Below are 7,177 nucleotides of genomic sequence, written 5' to 3'. Positions count from 1 at the left end.
TGAGGGACCTGAGCAAAAAATCTGATTCAGAGGCTGAAAAAGGACTGCAGATGCTGTTGGATTCTGACCCTCCTGCACTCGAAGTGGATTTGCTGGAGCTACAACAGCCCAATTGGCGCGCTCTAAGCTGGTTTGGAAAGTAGACATCTTGGGCTTTCCAGCAATGCATAATAATCCATACTTTTTCCGATATTTGATGGCCAAAGCTGGCATTCAAACGCCCACTAGAGACCCTTTTCTGGGGTAAAACGCCAGAACTGGCACCAGAACTGGAGTTAAACGCCCAAACTGGCACCCAAGCTGGCGTTTAACTCCAAGAATGGCCTATGCGCGTGAAAGCTTCAATGCTCAGCCCAAGCACACACCAAGTGGGCCCCGAAAGTGGATTTCTGCACTATCTACACTTAATTACTCATTTTCTGTAAACTTAAGTTACTAGTTTAGTATAACTAGCACTTTTTACTATTGTATTTCTGACGTGAGGTTATAATTTATACCCTTTTTGGCATTGTTTTTACATAGTTTTTAGTATGTTTTTGTTAATTTTTATTATTTTTTTAGTTTTTATGCCAAAATCACATTTCTGGACTTTACTATGAGTTTGTGTGTTTTTCTGTGATTTCAGGTATTTTCTGGCTGAAATTGAGGGTCCTAAGCAAAAATCTGATTCAGAGGCTGAAAAAGGACTGCAGATGCTGTTGGATTCTGACCCTCTTGCACTCGAAGTGGATTTTATGGAGCTACATAAGCTCAATTGGCACGCTATCAATTGCATTAGAAAGTAGACATCTTGGAATTTCCATCAGTGTATAATGGTCCATACTTTGGTCGAGATTTGACGGCCCAAACTGGCATTCAAACGCCCACTAGAGACCCTTTTCTGGAGTAAATCACCAGAACTGGCACCAGAACTGGAGTTAAACGCCTAAACTGGCACCCAAGCTGGCATTTAACTCCAAGAATGGCCTATGCACGTGAAAGCTTCAACGCTCAGCCCAAGCACACACCAAGTGGGCCCCGGAAGTAGATTTCTGCACTATCTGCACTTAGGTACTCATTCTCTGTAAACCTAAGTTTCTAGTTTAGTATAAATAGCACTTTTTACTATTGTATTCGGATACTTGGAGACTTTGAACACTTTCATGTTACATTGGGAGGCTGGCCTCATGGCCATGCCTAGACCTCTTTTCTCTTATGTATTTTCTACGGTGCAGTTTCTACACCTCATAGATTAAGGTGTGGAGCTCTGCTGTTCTTCATGAATTAATGCAAGTACTATTATTTTTCTTTCAATTCACACCTACTTCTTCTCCAATATATACTCTCATACTTAATTCAGTTAAGTCAGAATGAAGGGGTGACGCGTGACAATTACGCACTATCTTCGTTACTCGCTTAGCCAAGATCCGCGTGCCTGACAACCATAAGCGGTCTACATGATGTTCAACGTAGTCATTTGACGACAGCCATAGTATATTCTCTTGGGTCTCTGATCCGCAATTCGTATCGTCTCTCCTGACAACAGGGCATCTGAATCTGAGATTAGAACCTTCGTGGTATAGGCTAGAGTGAGATCCGGAAAGTCTAAACCTTGTCTGTGGTATTCCGAGTAGGATCTGGGAAGGGATGATTGTGAAGAGCTTCAAAGTTGCGAATGTTGGGTGCAGTGACAGTGTGCAAATGGATAGAGAGATCCTATTCCGATGCTAGTGAGAACCGACAGATGATTAGCTGTGCGGTAGCTGTACCTGGTATTTTTCATCCGAGACGAGAAATCCGACAGTTGATTAGCCGTGCAGAGATCGTACCTCGTATTTTTCATCCGAGAGGATCATACAGCTTGCCATAGAAGGGAGCATGCATGATTGGAAGAAAGCAATAGGAAAGCAGAGGTTCAGAAGTAACAAAGCATCTCCAAACGCTTATATGAAATTCCCATCAATGAATTACATAAGTATCTTTATCTTATTTTATGTTTTATTTATCTTTTAATTATCAAAACCTCATAACCATTTGAATCTTCCTGACTAAGATTTACAGGATGACCATAGCTTGCTTCAAGCCGACAATCTCCGTGGGATCGACCCTTACTCACATAAGGTATTACTTGGATGACCCAGTGCACTTGCTAGTTAGTTGTGCGGAGTTATGAAAAGTGTGATCACAATTTTGTGCACCAACAATCCTTCTAGACCACCATATGACCCCAATGCCAAGACATACAACCTAGGTTGGAAGAACCACCCAAATTTTGGGTGGGGAAACCAACAAAACCACAGCCAAGACCACAAACCATACCAATCTAACCAATGCAACAACCCCAACCCCAACCATCAATCAGGTAATAACAGACCCTATCACAACTCACAAAATAGATCATACCACTGATGATAAGTCATCTTATGCTAGCTTTTCAAGCATTTTTCACTTGTTTCATTAGGTTTTATGCACTTTCTTGCATTGTAAGTAAGTGATTTGGAGTGGATTTGCATGGTTTTGTTGAATCAATCAACCATCTTTTATTTGACACTAAATCATGAAGTTTAAGCTAAAATTAATTGGTTGTTTCGAATGATTTACAAACCTTGTGAATTTTGTGATACTTTGATTGGTTGTTTTGATTACTTGTAGGTGAAGAAAAGAAAAAAACAAAAAAGCGTGGCCTATGAAGCGTAGCCCAAAGGAAATAAAAGCGTGGCACATTAAAGGAGAAAAGCTATAGTGCTCTCTAAGTGAGCACAACGCTCTCTATTTGAGCGCTACTCAAATCCAAGAAAGTAAATGGCAAGGAAGTTGCGCTCTCTCATTTAACTGAGCGCTACAAGGAACCAAGGAAACAAGGCAAAATCAATAGCGCTCGGTTAACTTTGTTAACTTTATCGGGGCTTGGCACAAGAAAATGCAAGGGTAAATGTTTGCTAGTGGAGGCCCCAAGGATTGAACTCTGCACTCGATGGAGCAAGAAGGAGCGCTACTTGCAAGAAAAATAAGCCAAAATTGGCCGAATTGCATTCACAAGGACTCGAACCAGGGAGCTAGAGGAGCGCTACCTTTGGTTATTCTTCAAATTGGAGCTGAATTGTTCCCACCAAGGTTCGAAGCTGGGGGCTCATTAATAAGGAAAGGGATGCTGCCTCTCCCAATTCACTGAGTGCTACCCTTCTTGTTTTCCCAAGGAAATGAGCGCTAGTAGAGTGTGACACGGACAAGGCAAGGGAGTGCTGCGCTCTCCTTGTTAACCAAGCGCTAGTGAAGGACACGGGTAAGGCTTGGCACACGAGCAAATTGGCAAGCAGAAAGCACCATGGAGTGCTTCGCTCAATGAGTTAATCGAGCACTTTACTGGGAGCAGCACCCTTGATCCAAATCCAATTAAAATTCCATTTAAATTCAATTCTTCACAAAATTGAAAGACTCACTCCAAATTCTGAAATTAAAAAATAGGAAGTGTATAAATAGAAGTTATTTTGATTTAGAGAGGACCTTTTGACACTTTTATTTTTTTACTTTTCATTTTGGTGCTCATTTTATTTTTAGCTTTGGGTTTGGGAATTGGGATAGAGAATTGAATTCTCTTCCTCTTTGTTCCTACCTTTACACTCTTCACTCTTTGTTTTGAATCTTGGATTGAGAATTGAAGGAATTCTGTTTCATTCTTGATCTGAGATCTCTCTTTGTTTACTTTCTGCATAATTTCAAGGAATTATGATTTGGATCTAAGTTTTCTTTACTGTTTTCATCTCTATTTCTTCTGCACTTATTCTCTGTTAGATCAAGGAAGGAATTGAGATCTAGACTTGTTTTCTAGTCTCATTCAGCCCCTGAGATCTTCAACTTCACTTTTAGATTTTACAATTGAGTTGAATTTACTTTCTGTATTGCTTCTTTAAGTAATTCTTCTTTTTTGTTTGAGATCTGCTGCATTTCAATTCATCTTTTACTTCTCTGTTGATTGCTATTTACATTCTCTTGTTTAATTTCTGAGATCCCAGCTCCCAAGGCCCTTTACTATTCAAGCAATTTACATTTCTTGCACTCTAAGCTTCAGCTATTTACATTTCTTGCAATCTAAGCTTCTGTCATTTACATTACTTGCACTTTAAGATTAAGCTCCTTTACTTTTTCTCCCCCTTTAATTTACTGTCAATTCTCCCTCTCCCTTTAAATTTCATGCAATTTAGCTTCTGTTGAATACAAATCACTCAAATCAAAACTTGTTTGCTTGACTAAATCAACCACTTAACTAAAATTGCTCAATCTTTCAATCCCTGTGGGATCGACCTCACTCATGTAAGTTATTATTACTTGATGCGACCCGGTACACTTGCCGGTGAGTTTTGTGTTGGATCGTTTTCCACACATAAAGTTTTTGGCGCCGTTGCCGGGGATTGATTAGATTGACAATGATTAAGTAAAGTGGTGGTCTAGATTAAGCACTTTTTCTTTATTTTTATTTATTTCCTTTATTTTTAACTTGCACACTAACTGTTTGAGACTTTGTCTCTACTAACTCTCATTGCACTCAAGCTATAGAATGTGATGAGCGGATAATTTATACGCTTTTTGTAATTGTTTTTACATAGTTTTTAGTATGATTTAGTTAGTTTTTAATATAATTTTATTAGTTTTTTAAAAAAAATCACATTTCTGGACTTTACTAGGAGTTTGTGTGTTTTTCTATGATTTTAGGTAATTTCTGGCTGAAATTGAGGGACTTAAGCAAAAATCTGATTAAGAGGCTCAAGAAGGACTGCAGATGCTGTTGGATTCTGACCTCCCTGCACTCGAAGTAGATTTTCTAGAGCTATAGAAATCCAATTGGCGCGCTCTCAATTGCGTTGGAAAGTAGACATCTAGGGCTTTTCAGCAATATATAATAGTCCATACTTTGCCGGAGTTTTGATGACGCAAACTGGCGTTCAAACGCCAACTTCCTGCCCTATTCTGGAGTTAAACGACAGAAACAGGTTACAAATCAGAGTTAAACGCCAGAAACAAGCTACAACCTGGCGTTTAACTCCAAAAAGAGTCTCTACATATGAAATCTCAATGCTCAGCCCAAGCACACACCAAGTGGGCCCGGAAGTGGATTTCTACATCATTTACTTATCTTATGTAACCCTAGCTACTAGTTTAGTATAAAAACTACTTTTAGTGATTTATTTTACATCTTTTGATCATCCTTGATCAGGGATCAGTATTTTTCTCTATTTTTGAATTCATATGCCATTTGGGGAGGCTGGCCATTCGGCCATGCCTAGACCTTGTTCTTATGTATTTTCAACAGTAAAGTTTCTACACACCATAGATTAAGGTGTGGAGCTCTGCTATTCCTCATGAATTAATACAAACTACTATTGTTTTTTTATTCAACTCAAGCTAATTTTTTCTCTAAGATATTCATTCCCACACAAGAACTTGATGAATGTGATGATTATGTGACGTTCATCACCATTCTCACTTATGAATGCGTGCCTGACATACACTTCCGTTCTACATGAAAGCAAGCTTGAATGCATATCTCTTAGCCTCTTGATTTATGATCAGAGTCTTCGTGGTATAGACTAGAATTATTGGCGGCCATTCTTGAGATCTGGAAAGTCTAAACCTTGTCTGTGGTATTCCGAGTAGGATCTGGGAAGGGATGGCTGTGACGAGCTTCAAACTCGTAAGTGCTGGGCGTAGTGACGGACACAAAACGATCACTGGATCCTATTCCAGCATGATCGAGAACTGACAGATGATTAGCCGTGCGGTGACAGCGCATTTGGACCATTTTCACTGAGAGGACGGGATGTAGCCATTGACAACGGTGATGCCCAACATACAGCTTGCCATGGAAAGGAGTATGAATGATTGGATGAAGACAGTAGGAAAGCAAAGGTTCAGAAGGAACAAAAGCATCTCCATACGCTTATCTGAAATTCTCACCAATGAATTGCATAAGTATCTCTATCCCATTTTATATTTTAATTATATCTTAACTATCAATTCACCATAACCATTTGAATCCGCCTGACTGAGATTTACACGGTGACCATAGCTTGCTTCAAGCCGACAATCTCCGTGGGATCGACCCTTACTCACGTAAGGTTTATTACTTGGACGACCCAGTGCACTTGCTAGTTAGTTGTGTGAAGTTGTGAAAAAGAACTAAGATTATGAACGTGCGTATTAATTTTTTGGCGCCGTTACCAAGGAATGAACAATCACGATTTCGTGCACCAAGTTTTTGGCCCCGTTGCCGGGGATTGTTCGAGTTTGGACAACTGACGGTTCATCTTGTTGCTCAGATTAGGTAATTTTATTTTAATTTTAAGCTTTTTTTTGTTTTTATTTTCAAAAAAAACTTAAAAAATATAAATTATTCTATGGCTTCAGAATTTTTAAGAATGAATTCTAGAGTTTCATGATGATCTGTTGAAGTCTGGCTGGCTGTGAAGCCATGTCTAATCTTTTGGACCGAGGTTTCAACTCATCATCACAAGAGCTTTTTTTATTCTCATCAATTCAGGTGTTGTATACATGATTTGTATCTTAAAGCTTGGCTGACCATTGGCCATGTCTAGTGTTTTGGACCGGAGCTTTCACTGAAAGCTTGGCTGGCTAGTAAGCCATGTCTAATTCCTGGACCGGAGCTTTAGACTAACATTGCATGATTCCTGGAATTCTCATTAGAAATTTTGAAACCCTTATTTTTCTTTTTCAAATTAATTTTCAAAAAATCCAAAAAAAATTTACAAAATCATTAAAAACCAAAAATTTGATGTTTCTTGTTTGAGTCTGGTGTCAATTTTTAAGTTTGGTGTCAATTGCATTCTTTTATTTTTCTTAAAAATTTTTGAAAAATTCATGCATAATGTCCTTTATGATCTTCAAGTTGTTCTTGATGATCTTCTTTGTTTGATCTTTGCATTTTCTTGTTTTGTGTCTTTTCTTATTTTTCATATCCATTTTCAATTTGTTAGTGTCTAATTATTGAAAATTTCTAAGTTTGGTGTCTTGCATGTTTTTCTTTTCTTAAAAAAAATTTCAAAAATAAGTCTTGATGTTCATCTTAATCTTCAAAGTGTTCTTGGTGTTCATCTTGACATTCAAAGTGTTCTTGCATGCATTAGTTGTTTTGATTCATAATTTTTATGTTTTGTTCCAATTTGGTGTTTTTCTCGTTCTTCAT

This window comes from Arachis hypogaea, chromosome 15 (assembly GCF_003086295.3).
Source record: "Arachis hypogaea cultivar Tifrunner chromosome 15, arahy.Tifrunner.gnm2.J5K5, whole genome shotgun sequence".
In the NCBI taxonomy this organism is placed as follows: domain Eukaryota; kingdom Viridiplantae; phylum Streptophyta; class Magnoliopsida; order Fabales; family Fabaceae; genus Arachis; species Arachis hypogaea.
Note: the sequence above shows the minus strand (reverse complement) of the source record.